The 25035-nt window shown below is 42.9% G+C and overlaps 1 long non-coding RNA gene across 1 annotated transcript in view; it reads left to right on the plus strand.

The window, feature by feature from the left end:
- LOC117083936 overlaps positions 1-20377 on the plus strand; it is a 102855-nt gene extending 82478 nt beyond the window's left edge. The window contains exon 3 of the long non-coding RNA XR_004437257.1: positions 20185-20377. This is a non-coding gene — a long non-coding RNA (uncharacterized LOC117083936). The remainder of the gene's footprint in view (positions 1-20184) is intronic.
- Positions 20378-25035: the final 4658 nt, after the last annotated feature.

Consider the following 25035-nt stretch of genomic DNA (forward strand, 5'->3'; position numbering starts at 1 on the left):
GTGGTGGGTGGTGTGTCCACCCAATGAGAGGAAGTTGCTCCCCTGAGGACACAGGGATGCGCAAAGGATCGCTGGCAGGAGAAAGTGCAGCAGGAATGGACTATTCAACCTGGTTGTACATGCTGACAGCTATTCTTCCTCCTTTTTTTTTTTTCTGTCTCATTAGCCGGGCACTATTGACTTTGGGAGTGGAGGGCACTTCCCAGCCACCAGGGTGGTACGTACCTATGTCTCACCACTTGCTCGCAGAGTTTAAAGAGTAAGCTCATCTTGCCCTCGAGGAAAGGGGAGCCAGTTTTTATGATTGCTAAATATGGGAGCTCTGGGTTTTAATGAGCCAAAGTTAATTGTGAAAGAATAAAATAGAGCTTTTGTGTGTCAGAACCGGAAGGAAGACTGTGGGAATAAAAGCAAGCAAATAGGATCTGGGACAGAGCCTGGAAGCTCGAGACATGCCATCTGAACACCTAGTGGGGAGGTTGGTGGGGGGCCCAAGACCCCTAGTATGTGATAGGATTAGTGATGCCTTCTTTACTTTGGCGACATTACAGAATTAGTGTGGAAATCCCCAGATACTAGCTTTTACACCAAAAGAAGACAACTTATTAGCCCTTCTGGGGATGTGAGTGGCATAACCAGGACAACAGGGGAGACAATATGTTATTTCATAGCAAGTTGCTGACACCATCTGCTACTGACCTATCATGTACAGGCCTGTCTGGAGGGTGTATCCAGACAAACAATAGGCACTAAACCCACTTGTGGCTTTACCTCTTTACAGGAGATAGCACAGCAAAAACATTCCATCCTGTAAAACAACAATAACCCAAGTAGAGCCCAGGGATACACAGGCCCACCTCAGGCCTCTTGCACTTGCTGTTCCCTCTGCTTAAGACTGTTTCTGCAGATATGTGTGTGCTCCCCTCCCTCACTTCACTCCATTGTCTTCTGAAATACTAATCCCTCAGAGAGGCCTTATATGGCCATCCCAACTGAAATAGCACCACCCGCGACCCTAACTCTGCCTGAATTTTCTTCACAACACATGTTACTCTTCGTATCATTCTGCATACTTATTTACTTATTTTCTGTATCTGTCTCTAAGATATAAGCTTAAGAGGGCAGAGAATTTTTTTATTTTGTTCACTGCTATATCCCGATTATCTAGAGCAATGTCTGGTACATGATAGGCATTCAGATAATATTAGTGAGTAAATGGACCATCAAAATAGAAAAATTAGCCCCTGCATAAATACTTTAGTTAAAACATAGGTATATTCATAGGGGTTTTATTTCAAGTCAGTGGGGTGTCATCCTAGCCCAATCTTTAGCCCCTACAAGCTAAAGAAAACCAGATTGTCTTACTAAACTACTCTGCTATTAAAAATGAAAAAGTTGTCTAGAGCCTGAATTACCTGTTGGGCTGCTCCATCAATCGATTTCTCAGCCATTGATTTATCTTTGTGGAGTTGTCAGAGCTTGAGAACATCAATCAGCTAATGGCTGTCACTAATCCACAAGCAAGGAGATAGGGCCTGTCCAGTCACTTCTGTTCTTGGCTTCATTGTTTTCCTTCTTTAATGTACATGTAATTCAATTTCCTTCTTTAAATGTAAAGCAATACAAGGATGACGTAAAATAAATTCAACGCAAAACAGTAAATGATAAAAAATAAATTTCCTCTTAACATCAGTGACCCTTGGCTTCCCTCATCAGGAACATCTATTGGTATCTCAATGTGGTGGTTACAATTTATACTGCCCTCATTACAAAGAAATTAATCAGCTTTTCATGTTTTGTTTCGGGTTTTTTTGGCCATTTGTGTATCCTCTTCTCTAAGTGATTTGTTCTAAACCCCTTGCCTATTTTTTCATTGGGTTTTATGCCTTTTTCTTATGAATTTGTAGAACTTTACATTCCAGATGCAGGTCCTCTGTCAATTTTGTGTTCCAAATATTTTTCTCCCACTCAGTGGCTTGCATTTTTATGCTCTTAAGTGTTATTTTTGTGAACAGAAGTTACTGATTTTGAGCCTGATTTTGAGTAATCATTTCCTTATGATAGTCAGTGGTTTTATTTCTTATTTAATCCAAGATAATGAAGATGTTTTCCTACATTGTCTTCTAGAGAATTTGTTGTTTTGCCTTTCACATTTATGTTTAAAATTCACCTGGAATTTAGTTTTGTGTAGTGTGAAGTAGGAATTCAGTTGAATTTTTTCATGTTGATACACCATTGATATGCCATTGTTTCAGCACCATTTATTGGAAAAACTTTTTTCTAATCCTCTCTAGTACTGCCTTGATTTAAATTAAGTTTCTACACCTGTATAGGTTTGTTTCGTGGCTCTGTATTCTCTATCATTGTGTATTTGTCTAGATTTTCACCTTAGTTATCTATACTGTTATTGTGTGTGTATGAGACAGAGCCTCACTCTATTGCCCAGGCTGGAGTGGAGTGGCACAATCTCAGCTCACTACAACTTCCACCTCCTGGGTTCAAGTGATTCTCGTGCCTCAGCCTCCCAAGTAGCTGGGACTACAGGCTTGTGCCACCACTCCCTGCTAATTTTTGTGTTTTTAGTAGAGATGGGGGTCTCATCATGTTAACCAGGCTGGTCTTGAACTCCTGGCCTCAGGTGATCCGCCCAGCTTGGCCTCCCAAAGTGCTGAGAGCATGAGCCACTGTGCCCAGCCTAGACCTGAATTATTAGACCTTTATAATAGTTCTCGTTTGTTAGAGCAAATCATCCTGCTTTATGTTTATTCTTCAACAATGTCTTTCTTATTCTTGGCCCTTTGCACTTCCATATAAATTCTAGAAAGAACTTACTAATTTTCAGAAAACAGAAAGCTATTCATATTTGATTTGAGATATCAATTTGATAAGAATCTTTTATGATATTGAGTTTTCTAATCTCTGAACGTGGTGTGCCTTTCACATACACATACACAGATGTGTAATTTTGATGGGAGAGGCTTTCTAGTTTACAAAGTATTTTATACTATTATATAGACAATGTATTTTATTTATAATTTATTTATTGCTAATACACGTAGAAATGAAATGGATACAAATGTAGATTGATTGATTTTGCATTCTACAATATTGCTATTAAGTCTGATTTATTTTTAATACTCTTGAATGTTCTGTGTATATGATCATAGCATATCTCAATAAAGGCAATTTTATTTCTTCTGTTCTAATCACTGTGTATTTTATTTATTATTCTTGACTTACTGAACTGTTTAGGACCCCCAGGAAAATGTCGCCTAGAAGACGTGATAACTATACCAGTTATTTCTTGTTGCTGGTCCAAAGAAAAAGCCTTTAATATTTCATCACTAACTATAATGTTTCTGCAGGTTTTTAAAATTAGATACTCTTTAATTGGATAAGGAATTCTCCTCCTCCTAGCTCATTGTTATTTTTAAGATTATGAATGAATATTGAATTTTGCCAAATACTTCTGCATTTTTTGAAAATCATGATTTCATTCTTATTTCTTTTTTTTTTTTTTTTATTCTTTAAGTTCTAGGGTACATGTGCATAACGTGCAGGTTTGTTATATATGTATACTTATGCCATGTGGGTGTGCTGCACCCATCAACTCGTCAGCACCCATCAATTCATCATTTATATCATGTATAACTCCCCAATGCAATCCCTCCCTCCTCCCCCCTCCCCATGATAGGCCCCAGTGTGTGATGTCCCCTTCCCGAGTCCAAGTGATCTCATTGTTCAGTTCCCACCTATGAGTGAGAACATGCGGTGTTTGGTTTTCTCTTCTTGTGATAGTTTGCTAAGAATGATGGTTTCCAGCTGCATCCATGTCCCTACAAAGGACGCAAACTCATCCTTTTTGATGGCTGCATAGTATTCCATGGTGTATATGTGCCACATTTTCTTAATCCAGTCTGTCACAGATGGACATTTGGGTTGATTCCAAGTCTTTGCTATTGTGAATAGTGCCGCAATAACAACGTGTGCATGTGTCTTTGTAGTAGAGTAATTTATAATCCTTTGGGTATATACCCAGTAGTGGGATGGCTGGGTCATATGGTACATCTAGTTCTAGATCCTTGAGGAATCGCCATACTGTTTTCCATAATGGTTGAACTAGTTTACAATCCCACCAACAGTGTAAAAGTGTTCCTATTTCTCCACATCCTCTCAACACCTGTTGTTTCCTGACTTCTTAATGATTGCCATTCTAACTGGTGTGAGATGGTATCTCATTGTGGTTTTGATTTGCATTTCTCTGATGGCCAGTGATGATGAGCATTTTTTCATGTGTCTGTTGGCTGTATGGATGTCTTCTTTTGAGAAATGTCTGTTCATATCCTTTCCCCACTTTTTGATGGGGTTGTTTGCTTTTTTCTTGTATATTTGTTTGAGTTCTTGGTAGATTCTGGATATTAGCCCTTTGTCAGATGAGTAGGTTGCAAAAATTTTTTCCCATTCTGTAGGTTGCCTGTTCACTCTGATGGTAGTTTCTTTTGCTGTGCAAAAGCTCTTTAGTTTAATTAGATCCCATGTGTCAATTTTGCTTTTGCTGCCGTTGCTTTTGGTGTTTTAGACATGAAGTCCTTGCCCATGCCTATGTCCTGAATGGTACTACCTAGATTTTCTTCTAGGGTTTTTATGGTATTAGGTCTAACATTTAAGTCTCTAATCCATCTTGAATTAATTTTCGTATAAGGGTTAAGGAAAGGATCCAGTTTCAGCTTTCTACTTATGGCTAGCCAATTTTCCCAGCACCATTATTAAATAGGGAATCCTTTCCCCATTTCTTGTTTCTCTCAGTTTGTCAAAGATCAGATGGCTGTAGATGTGTGGTATTATTTCTGAGGACTCTGTTCTGTTCCATTGGTCTATATCTCTGTTGTGGTACCAGTACCATGCTGTTTTGGTTACTGTAGCCTTGTAGTATAGTTTGAAGTCAGGTAGCGTGACGCCTCCAGCTTTGTCCTTTTGACTTAGGATTGTCTTGGCAATGCGGGCTCTTTTTTGGTTCCATATGAACTTTAAAGCTGTTTTTTCCAATTCTGTGAAGAAAGTCATTGGTAGCTTGATGGGGATGGCATTGAATCTATAAATCACCTTGGGCAGTATGGCCATTTTCACGATATTGATTCTTCCTATCCATGAGCATGGTATGTTCTTCCATTTGTTTGTGTCCTCTTTGATTTCACTGAGCAGTGGTTTGTAGTTCTCCTTGAAGAGGTCCTTTACATCTCTTGTAAGCTTGATTCCTAGGTATTTTATTCTCTTTGAAGCAATTGTGAATGGAAGTTCATTCCTGATTTGGCTCTCTGCTTGTCTGTTACTGGTGTATAAGAATGCTTGTGATTTTTGCACATTAATTTTGTATCCTGAGACTTTGCTGAAGTTGCTTATCAGCTTAAGGAGATTTTGGGCTGAGACAATGGGGTTTTCTAAATATACAATCATGTCATCTGCAAACAGGGACAATTTGACTTCTTCTTTTCCTAACTGGATACCCTTGATTTCTTTCTCTTGCCTGATTGCCCTAGCCAGAACTTCCAACACTATGTTGAATAGGAGTGGTGAGAGAGGGCATCCCTGTCTTGTGCCAGTTTTCAAAGGAATTTTTCCAGTTTTTGCCCATTCAGTATGATATTAGCTGTGGGTTTGTCATAAATAGCTCTTATTATTTTGAGGTACGTTCCATCAATACCGAATTTATTGAGCGTTTTTAGCATAAAGGGCTGTTGAATTTTGTCAAAAGCCTTTTCTGCATCTATTGAGATAATCATGTGGTTCTTGTCTTTGGTTCTGTTTATATGCTGGATTACATTTATTGATTTGCGAATGTTGAACCAGCCTTGCATCCCAGGGATGAAGCCCACTTGATCATGGTGGATAAGCTTTTTGATGTGCTGCTGAATCCGGTTTGCCAGTATTTTATTGAGAATTTTTGCATCGATGTTCATCAGGGATATTGGTCTAAAATTCTCTTTTTTTGTTGTGTCTCTGCCAGGCTTTGGTATCAGGATGATGTTGGCCTCATAAAATGAGTTAGGGAGGATTCCCTCTTTTTCTATTGATTGGAATAGTTTCAGAAGGACTGGTACCAGCTCCTCCTTGTACCTCTGGTAGAATTCAGCTGTGAATCCATCTGGTCCTGGACTTTTTTTGGTGGGTAGGCTATTAATTGTTGCCTCAATTTCAGAGCCTGCTATTGGTCTATTCAGGGATTCAACTTCTTCCTGGTTTAGTCTGGGAGAGTGTAAGTGTCCAGGAAATTATCCATTTCTTCTAGATTTTCTAGTTGATTTGCGTAGAGGTGTTTATAGTATTCTCTGATGGTTGTTTGCATTTCTGTGGGGTCAGTGGTGATATCCCCTTTATCATTTTTTATTGCGTCTATTTGATTCCTCTCTCTTTTCTTCTTTATTAGTCTTGCTAGCGGTCTGTCAATTTTGTTGATCTTTTCAAAAATCCACTCCTGGATTCATTGATTTTTTGGAGGGTTTTTTGTGTCTCTATCTCCTTCAGTTCTGCTCTGATCTTAGTTATTTCTTGCCTTCTGCTAGCTTTTGAATGTGTTTGCTCTTGCCTCTCTAGTTCTTTTAATTGTGATGTTAGAGTGTCATTTTAGATCTTTCTTGCTTTCTCTTGTGGGCATTTAGTGCTATAAATTCCCTCTACACACTGCTTTAAATGTGTCCCAGAGATTCTGGTATGTTGTATCTTTGTTCTCATTGGTTTCAAAGAACATCTTTATTTCTGCCTTCATTTCGTTATGTACCCAGTAGTCGTTCAGGAGCAGGTTGTTCAGTTTCCATGTAGTTGGGCGGTTTTGATTGGGTTTCTTAGTCCTGAGTTCTAGTTTGATTGCACTGTGGTCTGAGAGACAGTTTGTTATAATTTCTGTTCTTGTACATTTGCTGAGGAGTGCTTTACTTCCAATTATGTGGTCAATTTTGGAATAAGTGCGATGTGGTGCTGAGAAGAATGTATATTCTGTTGATTTGGGGTGGAGAGTTCTATAGATGTCTATTAGGTCTGCTTGGTGCAGAGATGAGTTCAATTCCTGGATATCCTTGTTAACTTTCTGTCTCGTTGATCTGTCTAATGTTGACAGTGGAGTGTTGAAGTCTCCCATTATTATTGTATGGGAGTCTAAGTCTCTTTGTAGGTCTCTAAGGACTTGCTTTATGAATCTGGGTGCTCCTGTATTGGGTGCATATATATTTAGGAGAGTTAGCTCTTCCTGTTGAATTGATCCCTTTACCATTATGTAATGGCCTTCTTTGTCTCTTTTGATCTTTGATGGTTTAAAGTCTGTTTTATCAGAGACTAGGATTGCAACCCCTGCTTTTTTTTGTTCTCCATTGCTTGGTAGATCTTCCTCCATCCCTTTATTTTGAGCCTATGTATGTCTCTGCATGTGAGATGGGTCTCCTGAATACAGCAGACTGATGGGTCTTGAGTCTTTATCCAGTTTGCCAGTCTGTGTCTTTTAATTGGAGCATTTAGTCCATTGACATTTAAGGTTAATATTGTTATGTGTTAACTTGATGCTGTCATTATGATATTAACTGGTTATTTTGCTCTTTAGTTGATGCAGTTTCTTCCTAGCCTCGATGGTCTTTACATTTTGGCATGTTTTTGCAATGGCTGGTACCAGTTGTTCCTTTCCATGTTTAGGGCTTCCTTCAGGGTCTCTTGTAAGGCAGGCCTGGTGGTGACAAAATCTCTAAGCATTTGCTTATCTGTAAGGATTTTATTTCTCCTTCACTGATGAAACTTAGTTTGGCTGGATATGAAATTCTAGGTTTAAAATTCTTTTCTTTAAGAACGTTGAATATTGGCCCCCACTCTCTTCTGGCTTTTAGAGTTTCTGCCGAGAGGTCTGCTGTTAGTCTGATGGGCTTCCCTTTGTGGGTAACCCGACCTTTCTCTCTGGCTGCCCTTAACATTTTTTCCTTCATTTCAGCTTTGGTGAATCTGGCAATTATGTGTCTTGGAGTTGCTCTTCTGGAGGAGTATCTCTGTGGCGTTCTCTGTATTTCCTGAATTTGAATGTTGGCCTGCCCTACTAGATTGGGGAAGTTCTCCTGGATGATATCCTGAAGAGTGTTTTCCAACTTGGTTCCATTTTCCCCCTCACTTTCAGGCACCCCAATCAGACGTAGATTTGGTCTTTTTACATAATCCCATACTTCTTGCAGGCTTTGTTCATTTCTTTTTCTTCTTTTTTCTTTTGGTTTCTCTTCTCGCTTCATTTCATTCCTTTGATCCTCAATCGCTGATACTCTTTCTTCCAGTTGATCGAGTCGGTTACTGAAGCTTGTGCATTTGTCACGTATTTCTCGTGTCATGGTTTTCATCTCTGTCATTTCGTTTATGATCTTCTCTGCATTGTTATTCTAGCTGTCAATTCTTCCACTCTTTTTTCAAGATTTTTAGTTTCTTTGCGCTTGTTACGTAATTCCTCCTTTAGCTCTGAGAAGTTTGATGGACTGAAGCCTTCTTCTCTCATCTCGTCAAAGTCATTCTCTGACCAGCTTTGATCCATTGCTGGCGATGGGCTGTGCTCCTTTGCAGGGGGAGATGCGCTCTTATTTTTTGAATTTCCAGCTTTTCTGCCCTGCTTCTTCCCCATCTTTGTGGTTTTATCTGTCTCTGGTCTTTGATGATGGTGACGTACTGATGGGGTTTTGGTATAGGTGTCCTTCCTGTTTGATAGTTTTCCATCTGACAGTCAGAAGGACTGTCTGTTGGTCTGCTGGAGATTGCTTGAGGTCCACTCCAGACCCTGTTTGCCTGGGTATCAGCAGCAGAGGTTGCCGAAGATAGAATATTGCTGAACAGCGAGTGTACCTGTCTGATTCTTCCTTTGGAAGTTTCCTCTCAGGGGTGACTCTACCCTGTGAGGTGTGGGGTGTCAGACTGCCCCTAGTGGGGGATGTCTCCCAGCTAGGCTACTCAGGGGTCAGGGACCCACCTGAGTAGACAGTCTGTCCGTTCTCGGATCTCAACCTCCGCGTTGGGAGATCCACGGCTCTCCCCAAAGCTGTCAGACAGAGTCGTACACGTCTGCACCCGCCCCCGCTGCTTTCCCTATTGGACTTCAGCTGTGGGCTGTCCCCAGAGGTGGAGTCTACAGAGACAGGCAGGCTTCCTTGAGCTGCTGTGAGCTCCACCCAGTTCGAGCTTCCCAGCGGCTTTGTTTACCTACTTAAGCCTCAGCAATGGCAGGCGCCCCTCCCCCAGCCTCGCTGCTGTCTGGCGGATAGATTGCCGCAGACTGCTGAGTTAGCAGTGAGGGAGGCTCTGTGGGCGTGGGACCCTCCCGGCCAGGTGTGGGGTATATTCTCCTGGTGTGCCTTTTCCTTAAAGCGCAGTATTGGGGTGGGAGTTACCCGATTTTCCAGGTGTTGTGTGTCTCAGTTCCCCTGGCTAGGAAAACGGATTTCCTTCCCCCTTGCGCTTCCAGGTGAGGCGATGCCTCGCCCTGCTTCAGCTCTCGCTGGTCAGGCTGCAGCAGCTGACCAGCACCAATTGTCCGGCACTCCCTAGTGAGATGACCCCAGTACCTCAGTTGAAAATGCAGAAATCACCGGTCTTCTGTGTCGCTCGCGCTGGGAGTTGGAGACTGGAGCTGTTCCTATTCGGCCATCTTGCTCCGCCCCCATCTCATTCTTATTTCTTAATGTGGCAAATCACATTAATGGGTTTGCTAATGTTCCACTAACCTTGCATCTGCATTTCTGGACTAAATCTAAGTTGGTTATGACGTATTTTCTATATACATATATATGGATGTGTGTGTGTGTGTGTGTGTGTGTGTGTGTGTGTATGACTGGATTGTGTTTGCTAACTTTTTAAAGGAATTTTTAATGTATGATCATGAATAAAATTAACTTACTTTTGTCTCTTATTCTGGTATTGGTATCAAGTTATACTAGCATAACTTTATGTGTACACACGCAGGCTTGGTATCAAGTTATACTAGCATCATAAAATGAATTGAGGCATGTAATTTTTATTATTTTCCATTCTCCAAAAGAGTTTGTTTAAGATTGGCATTATTTCTCCCTTAAATGTTTATGGAATTTAACAATGATGGCTTTGGGGCCTATAGTTTTATACAGGGGAAGTATTTTTTTAATTATGGATTTAATTTATTCAATAATAATAGGATTATCCAGGTGTTTAAAATTCTCGCTTCGTGTCTTTTTTGTAAATTGTATCTTTCTAGGATTTTGTCCGTGCATTTAAATTTTCAAACTATTTGGCATAATGTTTAAAACATTCTTTCATTGTCATTTTAATGTCTGTGTAATATTATTACACTGGTCACTTGTGGGCCTTTTTCTCCTTTTTTGGATCAATCTTACCAAAAATTTATCCATTTCTTTCTTTTCTTTTCTTTGGTTTTTTTTTTAGACGGAGTCTTGCTCTGTCACCCAGGCTGGAGTACAGGAGTACAGTGGTGCAATCTGCAACCTCTGCCTCCTGGGTTCAAGCAATTCCCCTGTCTCAGCCTCTTGAGTAACTGGGACTACAGACCCATGCGATCACGCCCGGCTAATTTTTGTATTTTTAGTAGCAACAAGGTTTCACCATATCGATCAGGCTGCTCTCAAACTCCTGACCTCAGGTGATCCCCCTGCCTTGGCCTCCCAAAGTGCTGGGATGACAGGCATGAGCCACCTCACCTGGCCAGTTTATCAATTTCATTAAGCTTTCCAAATAATCCAATGTGTTGGTCCTGTTGATTTTTCTCTTTAATATATTTGCTTTCTATTTTATTAATATCTATGTTTTTCTGTATTATTTATTTGCGTTTATTTACCTTCTTTTTGTAATTATCTGAGATGAATGAATCTTGGCTTGGTAATTATATGTAGAATTACTAAGCTGAGATTCAGAGAAGAGGGATGAACCTGGAACTTGGAGCCACTTTTGCCCCGGAGACAATTTACATATACATGTATATATATTCAGTGTGTGTACACATAAATGAGGGGGCTTGGCTGTAAGCAACAAACACTCACCTCTGCACAACTTAAGCACAAAATAACCACTCACAGAATGGAAGGAAGAGCTGGAGAACCAGGTTTCAAAGAGAATAGGTGCGAGGGCAGGCCAGGGATCTGAGGAGCAGAAACTAGTATCATTTTTTTATTACTCTGTTCAAAAGTCAGATTCCAAGAAGCAGGCATCTGATCTGTGTCAAGCGCCCACCTCTTGGCTAGGAGCAGGTAGGGCAGACTGCATGCAGTGAGAAAGACTGGTTCCTCTGAAGCAAATTCAGAGGCTATTTATCAGAAGATTTGGGAATGAATAATGGGCAGACAAAAATAACAAATGTTCACTGTAGATAGAAAAAAAGAAATACAGCAGGAGAGACACAGGAGCAAGGAAGCAGAAGAGAAAGAAAGAAAAGTGGAAAGAAATTGGTAAAATGAGGTAGGGTGGTTTGGATCTGTGTGAGCCATCCTAAATGAGAGAATGTGCCAACAATCTAGAAAAATAATTGAAGCTCTTCCTCTATCCAGGGACACATATGACTTTTGTCAGTCTTCATGGGCCCTTTCCTCCATTAAAAATATTAAAAATTATATTTTATGATGGTATTGGTATAAAGACAAATACAATTCAGACTGGATTTATTGTTATGTATCATGAGTATTATATTCATGTTTTTCTGCTGATCTTAAAAGGAATCAAAATTAAGACATTTTCATGAAGCCCTAAAAGTAGCATGGGTCCTAGATGCTCTGCCTACTCCTTCCCTTCTGTAAGATGCAGCTTGCATTGGCATTTACTACCATCTCCATGCACGTCAGTCCATCTTCCAGCTGCCAGCACCCACAGCACTTCACCTGAGAGCTCTCTCTGGCTGTTGGAGGCAGCTGAGATTTGCCATCCTTATCCCACAACTCTTAAACAATAGGTGATGGGAGATGGTATTTAAATACCCCAAATCCTTCCCCTCAGAGCACATGTTCATTGACTCCCAGAGGACCTAAGCAAGAGAAACCTCTAGTCCCCCAATGTGGTAACTTGCTTGGTATGAACTTCTGTTGGCTACTTTCCGTTTCCTGCTTCACGCCTCCACTGCCCTGCCAGTGTTTTCCAGGACCTCCTCCCCCCCCAAAAAAAAACATTCACACTCAAATCCTTGTCTCAGTCTGCTGCTGGGAGAACTCAAACTGAGACACTACAGAGATAGTTCAGATCTGAGTCCCTGTCCAAATCTCATGCTGAATTGTAATCCCCAGTATTGGAAGTAGGGCCTAGTGCAGGTGATTGCATCACAGGGGTGGATTTCTCATGAATGGTTTAGCATCATCCCCTTGGTGCCATCACTACTCATGATATTGGGTGACTTCTCACAAGATCTGGCTATTTAAAAGTGTGTGGCACCTCGCTCTCTCACTCTTGCTCCTGCTTTCACCATGTGACATGCCTGCTCTCCCTTAGCCTTCTGCCATGATTGTAAGCTTCCTGAAACTTCTCTAGAAGCCTAGCAGACATTAGTACCATACTTCCTACAAAGCCCACAGAACCAATTAAACCTAAAGTTACCCAGTCTCCAGTATTTCTTTACAGCAATGCAAGAACAGCCTAACACAACTACACTTCAGGTTAGCTTGCACTGGGGCATGAGGAAACAAAGCTCTCTAAAAGATCAGCCTTGCAACCAAATACAAAGGGCCGGTGCCTTCACTCTGCAGAGAGGGAAGAACAAAGGGTCTTCTACTAATTATTTTCTTACAGAGCTGTGACCTTGTTGGGAGGGGTAATCTGGCCTTGAATATTTTCTTGGTTCACTGTTGTGAAAATATTATTCCAGAAGTTTTTCTGGTCATTGGACTCTCTTGGCCTGGCATTTGTTCTTGTTTCAATTTCATATGAAAACTTTAGTTTTGGCCAAAGAATGCTGGACTATTTAATTCTATCAAAGCCTGGTGAAATCTTTCTTCCTGGTGTTTTGGCTGGCGGCGTCACTTAATTTGTATAAACCAACAGCAACAGGGCAAAGCACTTTGACAACATAAAGGGTTATGGAAGGAATAATTCATATTAATCATCTGAGTTATGCTTTCATTTGCTTTAATGTGGTGGATTTGGCTATGGGGGCAGTAGGTCTTATGACCGCCCCTCAGAATAGAAGTTTAAAGGAATGTGTATTTCTGGAAAATCACTTTTCTGTAACACACCCAGAGTTCTTTTAAAGACACTTTAGTTTGCAAAACTTCAAATGAAAAGCCATTATTTACTTTATAATCCAAGGCAGAATACGTGGGAACCCTGGGAGAGAAGAAGCTGGAGGAATCATACATGTTTTCATGGTGGAACTTTGCAACAAATGTAATTTATTTTTTCTTTAAAGCAGTTCTTATGGTTTTCCCCACATTGATACATGGGCAATTTTCATCTCTGGTGTTCCCAAGGGGTGAGATCACAAAACAGCATAATGCTTAACAACATGAGCTTCAAACTCAGAAAGATCTGGGTTTGAACCCTACCACCCATGTGTGACTTTGGGCTGGTTACCTAACCTCTCTATACTCCTGTAGATTGAAGATAATTATTTTACCCTCCTCATATACACACGAGGTTAGTGAGGGGATAAAAAATAATGCACAACAGTACTTAGCATGCACTGAATGTATTATGTACTAAATATTATCATTTTTTGTTTCTTGATCTTAGCCAATGTTCCTTTAACCTGAATCCCTCTAATAACTTTTCTAGACACTCATAACATCCTCAGCAACTACCAAGCAGCTTCCACTCAAGGCCAGCATGTCCTCTGCATGGCTGAACATCTGATGTAAGATCTAGAGCTACAAAATCCTGCCCACACCTGTGAGTCTCCTGGGAGCCTGATCCCTAGCTTCTGTCCCCTTGTCCACCATGTCAGACACTCTTTAGGATTAGGTGACTAGGGTGGGACTTGGCCAGGTCTGGTGTTATGATCTCTAAAGACCATTAAAAAGCTAACTGGCCACCTACAAGGGATTTGAGGGCTTGCCTCAACCTTCTCACCTTTGTGAAGGCAAGGTAATTAGGTGACAGAATGAGCAGAGGCCTGGAGCACTGAGAGGCAGGAAAAGTAAACTTCAGTAGGGGATACTGAGGGTACATCAAAACCCCAAGATGCCCAAGGCAACCAGGTCACACACGGAAAAGACGAGGGTAGGCCGTGGTCAGGGCTGTCCGGATGAAGTCCAGAAGTGAGATGGCCACCAGAGGTGAGTATGAACTTCGACATCCTAAACAGTCAACCCAGATGACCCAGGAACTAAAAGTAACAACCACAAAAATAGTAACACATTCTGCTGGTCTTTTGCTTTATCTCTGATATGGTTTGGCTGTGTCCCCACTCAAATCTTAACTTGAACTGTAGCTCCCATAATTCCCACCTGTCATGGGAGGGACCTGGTGGGAGGTAATTGAGTCATGTGGCAGATCTTTCCTGTGCTGTTCTCATGATAATAAATAAGTCTCACGAGATCTGATGGTTTTAAAAGGGCAGCTCCCCTGCACATGTTCTTGCCTGCCATCATGTAAGACATTGACTTTGCTCCTCATTTGCCTTCTACCATGATTGCGAGGCTTCCCCAGCCATGTGGAACTGTGAGTCAATCAAACTTCTTTTTTTTTTTTTTTGAGATGGAGTTTTGCTCTTGTTGACCAGGCTGGAGTGCAATGGCAAGATCTAGGCTCACTGCAACCTCCGCCTTCCAGATTCAAGCGATTCTCCTGCCTCAGTCTCCTGAGTATCTGGGATTACAGGCATGTGCCACCACACCCAGCTAATTTTGTATTTTGAGTAGAGATGGGGTTTCTCCATGTTGGTCAGGCTGGTCTCGAACTCCCGACCTCAGGTGATCCGTCTGCCTCGGCCTCTCAAAGTGCTGGGATTACAGGCATGAGCCACCGCAACTGGCCAAACTTCTTTCCTTTGTAAGGTATGTCTTTATTGGCAGAGTGAGAGCAAACTAATATAATCTCCATATGTGGTAGAGTGCTAACCAGTGGCTGCTTCATGTAATAGTCACCAACATCCCTGTGTGTTTCTTGGGCAGAAGTGCCAAGGCAAAGCCCACAGTCAGCAGTGGGAGATCTAGGAAGAAGTCTCCACCTCAGCCCTTCCATTCACAAGCTGAGTGACAAGAGCAAACCACACAGCCTCCCGAATCTCAATAGATTCACTCTGCTGGGCAGTGGGGACAGCCAGATGAGGCAGGGCACGTGAGCTGCTTTGTAAACTTTACAGAGTTGTGTGAATAATATATGACTCAACTTATGGTGCTTAACCCAGGGCCTGGCACCTGTACTAAGGTGTTAATATTGAAGTTTCCACAGACATAATGAAACACAATAGTATGGAATTCCAAAGCCAGATCTCTCATGCAAAAATTATAAGGAAAATTGTGAGGAACTGGTTTCATAACTTCTAAGTCCCCTCTTACGTACTCTGAGAATAAAAAACAGAAGAGACAGAGAGAAGGAGAGAATTTTGAACATGTGTGTGAGTATGTGTGGTGTATTCATTTTTCAGAGAAAGCTGTGGTCATGTCGTAAGCTTCCCACTCCACCCGTGGGAAGGAGGTAGGGAGTGCCGTCTTTGCCTCAGGTTTAGCAAGGAGGCCTCCATGGGATCACTCAGAAAACTGTGAAATGCATTGCCTGCATTTGAAAGTATGGAAGGAAAGATCAGTGTCTTACGGTGCAACTGCTATAGATGAAATGGCCCATGGTTTCAAGGTTGAGGGGGTGGGGCTGGGTGGAGGTGGACCCTGCAGGAGAGAGGAACAGAGTGGGATTTGCTTGGGTTCATCTCAACAGGGGCCCCAGGAGCTGAGGGGAGATGCTGGATTTCTAGGGGCTGTGGAAGAGGCCTCAACTGACTCCTGGAAGAGAGAAGCATCTATCAGGATGAAGGAAACACCCAGTGAAGGGCCAGCAGGACACCTTCAAGGAGCCCCCAGATGCTTCCTAAGAAAAATGATCAGCTCCAAACATCTGTCAGACCAAGAAAAGACAGATCTAGTTCTGTTCACAATCAAGCAGATTTTTCCTGCTCTTACGTCTCCATTCTTCCTCTGCAGCTACCCTGACAGTCAGCAACTGTCCACCATGTTGGGCTTTGTACAGTCTGATGGTTTTGTACTGTGAATATACTCTGCCCAGAGACACTTTTTAACTGCAGAAATCAGCCCCTGTGCCTTTAGAATTCACCAGCATCCTGGGGTGAAAGAGATCCCGGGGAAGTTTTACATTTCTCTCTGCCTCTTGGCAGGCAACCTGCAACAACTCTTGATGCATGATCCCAAACCAGACTAGCTACATAATCTGTGGGGCCTAAGGTAAGATGAAAAGGTAGGGACCCTTGTTTAGAAATTATTAAGAATTTCAAGACAGCAACAGCAGAACATTAAACCAAGAGTAGGGCCCTTCTAAGTGTGGAGTCCTGTGTAATTGCACAGGTCAGAGGCCCACGAAGCTGGCCCTGACCCCAAATTATCTCTTCCATTAGTAAGCACTTATAGAGGAGGCTGGAATGTGGCTGCCTTTGAGGGAGATCTTCCTTAAACTGCAACCTTCGCAGTGAGTTAAACAAGCATCAGCCAGCAGTTCTCTTCTACCTCTTTCAAGCAGGAAACAAAGGCAATGGGAGCTGACTAGTGGCCATTGGAACAGGGGAACTCTATGAATGCAAGAAAGTCTCAGCCCAGCAATGTAGTCATGGGTCCTGGGGGCAGAAATTCCTTGGCAGGTAGTGTCCATGTGAGAGCTCAGGATGGCTGGAACATTTATTTACCTGCAATCATGAGAACTGAAGAGTGACTCTCAGCTCACAATAGCATGGGCTGGTCCCGAGTTGTTCAGGATTTTGTGGGCTGGGTGGTATAAATCCCGGCCAGATTCTCCTGGGAGGCAGCCATATCCCCTGTGGGCAGGAAGGCTTCCTGACAGACTAAACAGGGCAAGCTTTTCAAAAAACAAAATAATTAGTAAAAGGAGGAGTGAGCACTTGCAAGGGGTCTCCTTCGGGGTCCTCACGCCTTTAGCCGCCCCTCCCTTCTTGGCTCACTGGTGAGTGTCAGCCCAGCAGAGACACAAAGAGATCCCAGCTACATCTCAGCAGCTCCCAAAGCAGAAGAAAGGCCCTGGTGTCCAGGCTTACTCCTGTTCCTTCATCGTCTTAGAAACAGGGACTTGGAGGCAAACAGTCCCTGTTAAATGATGAAGACTACTCTCAACACGATGCACGCAAATGAATGCATTTACCGGTTTGATGTCTGCCTTTTCTCCTGGATGAAGCTCTATGAGAGAATAGGCTGTGCCCACCTGATTTCTTGTGTGCCAGAGTGTACAAAACATGTTTCAATGTGTTTGTTGAATAAATGAATGAATTTAAAAGGGATAAGTGACTGGAAATTTTGCAGAGATTTGTCAGGGCTCCTTAAAAAGTCTGGCTCTATCTCCACTTGTCTTAGATTGCATTCCCTAGAAGCAGATCCTGAGAAGGTGATGAAGTGCACATGTCTGTTGAGAAAATGCTCTCAGGAGAAGAGGGGAAGGTAAGCCAGGTGCAGTAGAGGACAGAGCAAGGTTGGGGTCTCAGCTGGACACTTCTTGGACCTGTTCCCACAGGAGCTCTGGAGCTTGAACTGTACCACAGAATTGTCTCACCTAGTGGTAAGGGGCCTGCCTTTTGTACCCTATGCCAGTCGTGGATTGCATGCGGCCCCTGCTGGGAAGGTGGGGAACCTCCCGAGGGTGATTCTCTGAAGGCAGCTGTGATTTCCTTAGCAGACAACACTCTCAGCAGCTGGGAGATGGGTGTAGCAACCACTCTCCATGAGACCACCCATTTTCACCCCCTCCAACAACAAACATGCCTGAGCAGGTGGGTCCAAAGATCTAAATTCTCAGGAAAATTGGGAAACTAAGCTTTAGTCTGCTAGCCTAAGCCACATTCAGCCTGAAGGGTATCTTGTCCTTTCCCAGCGATCACAAAAAGGATGCTTTATTTTCTGTTTGGCTGCTAGTTCTTTTGAACACAGAAAACTCTGTCCGGGACCCTGGAGGGGAGAAGCAAAGGGAGTTGGAGGGTTACCAAAACCTTTCTCTCTTTCCCCATTAGACACTGCCTGTGTAGAGAGAGGTGTGTGATACAGAGAAGAGTCGAAGTGACTCAAAATCTCAGCTGAGAGGTGCTTCTGATGGACATCAGCTCCCATAAGCTGCTGCTGGAAACCCTGCCTGGCTTTGGACAGCACTTGGCTTAGATTCCAAATTCTGTAACCCATTGCCAAAGCCTCACCTCATCTAATCACTGGCCACCTCGCTAACCTCATCTCCTCCCACTCTCCTGTTATCATGCTCCAGAAGCTCAGCATCTTTTCTGTTTGGGGCCTTGGCTCCCTCAGGGCTTTGGTGCTTGCTGTTCCCTGTACCTGGAATAGTTTCCTCCCTGATCGCCTCCCTGGAGAAGCCAATGTTGGTCACTCAGTCCAAATGGGTCCATACCCCTAATCCATAACCACCTAAACTGTCATTTCCTGCTGTTTCTCTTCTTCATTTACTGCTTGTTTATTGGATTCTCTCACCCCTCTCTAAAATGCAAGCTCCACAAGAACACAGATATTGGCTAAATTACTTGTAGCTATAACATCAGTGACTACAAGTAGGAAAGTCAGGGAAGGGAGCTATTTGAGAGTGAAGGAGGAGGAAGAATCATGTATTATATTTGGTTGAAGTTGCAATTGATGTTCCAGTGAAATATGTGGATGGAAATGCCCAGGAGACAGCTAGAGGTGCCTGGCTAGACCTAAGAGAGAGTTTGAGCCTGGGATACATATTTCAGAGTCCTTCCCATAAAGCTAATAGCTAAAGTCTGGATATGGAAGAGAAGATAGTGAAGAGCAGAGCCTTAGGCAACACCCACATTCTGGAGATTTATTTTATCACATTACCTAGAATGTTCCTCCACCTCCTATTAAGCACCCCTCTCTCAAAACTGAAGTTGCAGCTTAAGAATTACTTGCTTCTTTCCCCACGTTTATAATCCCTGCCCCCTGTTGCAGATGCAGAACAGCAACCCAAGTCCCTTCTGGAAGCAGCCCTCTCCCTCCTGGCAGCTGGCAGAAGGCTCTCTGGCCAGACCAGCCTTTTGGCTGCTCTGCATATGGAAGTTCAATTACTGTCAATGGGAGGCCCATCTGCAGGGTGAGGGCAGAATACACAATGGAGATTGGTGTACCAGATAGGCGCCTAGATCAAAGAAGAACCCAGAGTTTGTGAAGTCCTTTCATCCTCCCTGATGAAAGGTGGATACATGAAGGCAAAATTATTATGATTATTTCATTGGGTTCCAATTGGAGATGGGCTATAGCTCACTACTGCGGACAATAGCAAGCAGCCTGCATGGATCTCTCTATAACATACAGACAGGTTGGACACAAATTCTAATTGTGTGTGTGTGTGTGTGTGTGTGTGTGTGTTTATTCATCAATAACATCACCTAAGCACTCCTTATTGTCAAGGAAGCCCTAAAGAGAATCACAGACTTGAACTCCCTGAGTCCTATAGACACAGACATACCATGAAATATACATACTTTATAAATGTGTACAGAAAAAGCCATAAAGTAAGGGGCAAAGAAAACAGTAAGGACATTTGAATTTGTCAGCGTCTCTGCAGAGAGAGCCCTGAGGATATACAATTCTTAGAATAAAGCTTTCATTTCACAGTGCATCAGGAGGAAAATTAACAAGCTCCCCTCATCCTGTTCCATAATTCATTCTCTTTGTTTTAGGTATTGAGCTGAGCTGGTGACTTAAAACCATGAGAAATAGCTTTTAAATACAGATCTGGCCCTGCTTGCCAATGACAGAAGACTAACTTGTCCCATCATTAGGGAGATGGACATAATGTCACTTTGTCATTCAAATTCCTTTTCAGTTTAACTCCATGTCCTTCACTGGTGCTGGCTGCTGTGCTACAGAGCTTGTGGTTTCCAGGCTGAATGTTTTCCTGCCATCCCAGGATTGCTACTGTGGCTGGACTGAGAGGTCCTTAACTTGGGGCGAGGATAAGATGTGTCTGTGGGACGGGGGAAGGGAGAGCTTTCTCTGGTCCTGTGTTACCTGACCTTACACACAGCTTTTTCTTTCTCAGGGTGAAGCTTACTGCTGTTTTCGTGGCTCTGCATGCCTGGGCAAAGAGGAAGGCCACAGGAAGGTGACAGCCGAGGCAGGGAGTAACAGCAGTTCCCCAGGGTGGGTCATTCACTGGGCTGACAATCCAGTTGATGCTTGCTTGGGTTGGGGCCCTGTGCTAATTTGGATGCTGACAGCCTGGTGACAGCAGCAGAGGGAAAGTAAGCTGAGAAGCAGAGAGGGGAAACCTTGAAATGATGCCCCTAAATGATGGTTGACTTGTTTGTGACATCACACCCCTAAGGCATAGCTCTTTCCCCTGGGAGGGATGCTGAGGTGTCAAGTAGGCAGGCTGGGTACATTTCCTTTTGGGATGTGGTAGCGACAGTGTCCTACAGAGTCAGACTGGTGGCTTTAACATCATAGGACTTTGTCCAGCTGGGTCCAGATATCCGTTTGTCTAGATTCCATTTTCTGTGCTTCCTTTTTTATTCCAGTAAATATAGCAGGCTTTCTCCCTGTAGCCATGCAGAAGAGATACAACTCAGAGATGATTCCTCTCAAAGGACATATCAGATTCTTGAAGACAGTCTAACAGGTTTAAGTGGGTCAGATGCCATGACTCAACAGCTTCCCCTTGATCCTTTAATCTCACATCTGAAGCATAAGACCTATCCAGGTTACCTGGGGCAGCACCACCATGGTACCATTAAGGCTTCTCTTTCAGAAGGTTGAATAATCCATCTGCTGCACTATTTTACACTCTAGTTCAATTCAAGGCTCTGAATATGATTTATAAGTGTGAGCTATTATTTTAAGATCAACCAGGGTTAAGCCAGGGAAATTCTGTCCTCTGGTAGGGAACCTCAATGACCAGACCACTGTAAAGCCCCATGAATGCCAAGAACTCTCAAGAAGAAAGATTCACCTCTAAGTGAGTTGGAAGCAAAGACAAAAAACAAAAAACAAAAAGAAACAGTACACGCCTTAGACTAAAGAGTGTGGGAATGAGTTTCACCTCCATTTCCAGCAACTGCTACACATAGAGTCTCTTCCAGAAATGCCAGTGGCCTCAAAGAAGAGACAGCTGCCTCCCCAGCCCCACATTCATCACCTGCTTGCTGGCCTAGGACTGATAAGACAGATCCAGATCAAATTACCTGGCAGCTGGGAGAGGAAGGAGATAAGGAAAGGCGAGCTCAGGAGAAGTTCAGTAGAGTAGCAAAGATAAAATTGTTTTAAATTTTCCAGGAATTAAAACCTTGCTCCCTCTGCAAATCTAGGAGAGACACCTCCAATCAGTCAGCACCAAACAGGGTTCCCAGGAGAAAAGCAATGCCTTCAGCTTCTACTAGGAATTAAGAAAACAGAGTACTGAGACCAATTTATTCTCACACAGTTGGATGATAGGAAAATGAAAACAAAGATCAGAATGGCCAGAGAAACTTCAGGCAACAGAAAGAACACTGGGCTGAGTAAAACACTTGTGTTCTTGTTCTAGCTCCATCTCTCTCACTTTGAAAATGCACTTGAACCCCTCTGGGCTTTATATTTATTTATTTATTTATTTGTCAAATGGTGGGGTGAGGATTTCTGCAAGCTAAGATCTCCCTGGCTTGAAGCTTTTAAAATGTATTACTGCAGTCTTCCTAAGACATTCCATCTCATGGCTTACTCTTTTGACTCTGCCATTTTACTCAGCTAAATCTCAAAATTCTTGACTATGGAAGCCTCTAGAAGTGTTGTCAAAGCTTTAACTCTTTCATTAAAAGCCATGTGACTTGCTTTATCCAATGGGAGGTTAGTAGATGTGACACAAACAAATGCTCGTGTTTCCATTTACATTTCTGTTCTTGCCTTCTGTCATCACCATGACAACATGCCCAGCCTGGCTCCTGGAGAATGGGACACACAACGTGGGAACAGGCGAGTCACCAGAGTCATCTCAGCCAAGATCAACCAACAGTCAGTTACCAGGAATGTGAAAGAATTCTGAGACCAGGACCGCTCAGCCACCTCTGCCCAAATTACCAACACACAGACCAGTAAAGTGAATGGATGTTTATTATTCTAAGCCACTATATTTTGAGATTGTACCTCATGCAGAACTATTGTGACCATAGGTGACTGATATAAAAAGTAAGGAATTATGAATCATAAGAAAAAGATAGATGAACCAAGGAAAGAATCAGCTTTGAAGAGGTGGTAAACTATGGGAGTTAGGTATGCTTTTCTGCAATGATCTTGTCCTATTTTCTTTTTTTTAAAGGAAGGCCTACCTGAATAATGCTGTGCAGGAAGATAAAAGCAAGATTAGAGCGGGACCAATTCAGGGAGGTATCATCTTGTGATCAGTTCATGATTATACCCAATAATGAGGGTCTCCCTACATATCTGAATTTTAATCCTTACATATATGGCCTCGGATGAATTAAAATAATTATAAGAAGTAGTGTCCTTGTAGACTTCTATGAAGAAACATATACCTACACGTATACATGTTTATGCACAAGAATCAGCCTGTATAGGCACATTTACCTAGGCGTGTTCATTGCATAGTGCTCTCACGGTTGTGACTTGGTGGGTGTGGCAAAGTGACAGGCCGGGATCTCACTACATAGGAAGAACTTTGGTCTGGCCAAGACAGGGCCAGATAGTGGCCTCCCTGCCATTAGCTCTGTCTGCCACCTGAGACAGAAGAAGCTAACAGTCCAAGGGGACATAGCAGCTTCATTTTGATTCTAGTTAGTGGTGCCATAGAAGAGGAACAGGCAGATAGGATCTCATCTAGGCCATGAAACAAGCAAGAGTTCCCAAGAAGGGTTGAATCTTAGAAACAGGAGGTCAGTGAGACATGGATCTAAGAGGCATATCCAGGTAGGAGCAGGCCTAGTCAATGGCTAGAAGTATAATGTCCCAATAAAAGAGGCATTCTTAGAAAGCTGGGCAGCTTCTCAGGACCACACATGACTGGGGAAAAGGGGTTGGTGAGGGGCAGACCCAGCCAGTTAGGCCTGTAGATGCTGGGACAGGGTGGGGGATGCATTGTACCCGCAGAATAAAGCCATAAGGGTGAATAGCAAGAACCACATTGTGGATCACCCTGTAGCAGGTGTCAGAGTGAAGCCTGACATATGGAAGCTCTAGGAACACAATGGTAACCAGGGGAGTAGAGGAAAAAAAGAGAGGTTTCAAGGCCTCGATAAAGCTGAGACTCAGGAACAGCAGGTGTGCACAAGTGCTAAGTGGTCTGGATTAATTCAGGAGCTGGGTGGCAATGCCTGACTCAGCTTCTAGGGGCTTCTGAAGGATCCCAAAGAGGTGATAAAGTTCAGGTAAAGACAGTGGACTGGGACCAGGCAGAGCCTGGGATTCTGGGGTCATATCCAGCCCATTACCAAATCCTGCCAATTAAATTTCCAAAATGTCTCTGAGATCTGCCTGGGGCTCTCAGCATCTTTTCCACCACTGTCTCTTGTCTTGGTTTAGGCCGTGGTCCTTACTTGTCTTCCTACATGGCTGCCAGAGTGGACTTTTAAAGATGTAGTTTGGATAGCATCATTCTCCCTGTTTAAAACCCTCCAAGGCTTTCTGAATTCTTTCCCAATAGTTTCAAACACTTTACTCTGAGCGTCCTTGTCCCATGCATGCCATTCTCCCCCTTTCTTGCAGCCATAGACACAGTGACCAGGCCTTGGTTGTATGATGCCTGCAGCTCGTTTCTAAGTCAGGACCTTCACTTTTGCTCTTCCCTTTACCTATAGGCTCTTTCTCCCACTTCTCATGGGGCCTCCTCTTTCTCTTCATTCAGGCCTCAGCCTCAGTGCTACTTCTTTAGTGATGTTTTCCTGGGTTACCCAATCTGAATGACTTTTTTACAGTTCCTGCTCTACACATTTATATAGAAATAGAATCCCAGGCCTTAGAATCCCAGGCCTTCCTCCCTGCACGGATTCCCACGTCCTAGGTCTGCATTACTCTTCAGGTTAGGTTTGAGAAAATTGGGAGACAACAAGACAACACGTGTGACCTAAACTTCATGGAATTAAACAAACATTGAACATTTGCAAAGCCACAATTTGTGGTCAGAGAAAAATTGCTAGAACCAGAGGGCCATTCAATAGTGGAAGACCTAAAGTGACCACAGGGGTAAGGGCCTTGAATGATCAGAATCCTGTTGGCAATTGGCAGCCTGGATGATATTCCTTGTCCTGCTTATCATCAAGGAGGCTCAAGCCCCTCCACCCTGCCACCACCTCTGCAGGGCTGGACACAGGCACTTTGTATAGGGAACCTTCAAAGACATTTTTCAAAAAGCAAAACCAGAGTGCACTTATATTTCAGGAAAAATGAGCTCCTCCTGAATTTCCGACATTTCACAGATTTATGCAATCACACTTAGGTACCAAAATAACAGAGCAACAGAAATAGAATTGCTGAATTGTAATCAAGACAGAAAGTCTCCATATTTTAAATACTGGACATTGAACAACTTCTATATTTAGCAACCTAGCTCAGACACAAGAAAATGATCAATCCAATGTGAGTCTGTTTATACTGATTTGGGAAAAGCCCCTTCATGGACTGTTGAAGGAAGTAAGATAAAGATGGAACCAGGGCAATGTGAGAAGAGATTCCAGAGCAGACATTTATCGTCAACCTCTTCTGTCAAAAAGATGCAACCGTTCCTTAGGAAGGAGGGTTGGGGAGTAATCACTGGGCCCATAAGGGTTAAGCCTACATATATTTGTAATCTGCTTACATGGTATTTATGCATCTTAATGTGGGCATAATTATGAATTTAATACATGCATTTAAATAGAACTTTCTGAAGACACTGCCTTTAGTGACTTTTAAATACTGGTTCCAA

The sequence above is a fragment of the Trachypithecus francoisi genome, unplaced genomic scaffold (assembly GCF_009764315.1).
Source record: "Trachypithecus francoisi isolate TF-2019V2 unplaced genomic scaffold, Tfra_2.0 Lachesis_group0, whole genome shotgun sequence".
Lineage (NCBI taxonomy): Eukaryota > Metazoa > Chordata > Mammalia > Primates > Cercopithecidae > Trachypithecus > Trachypithecus francoisi.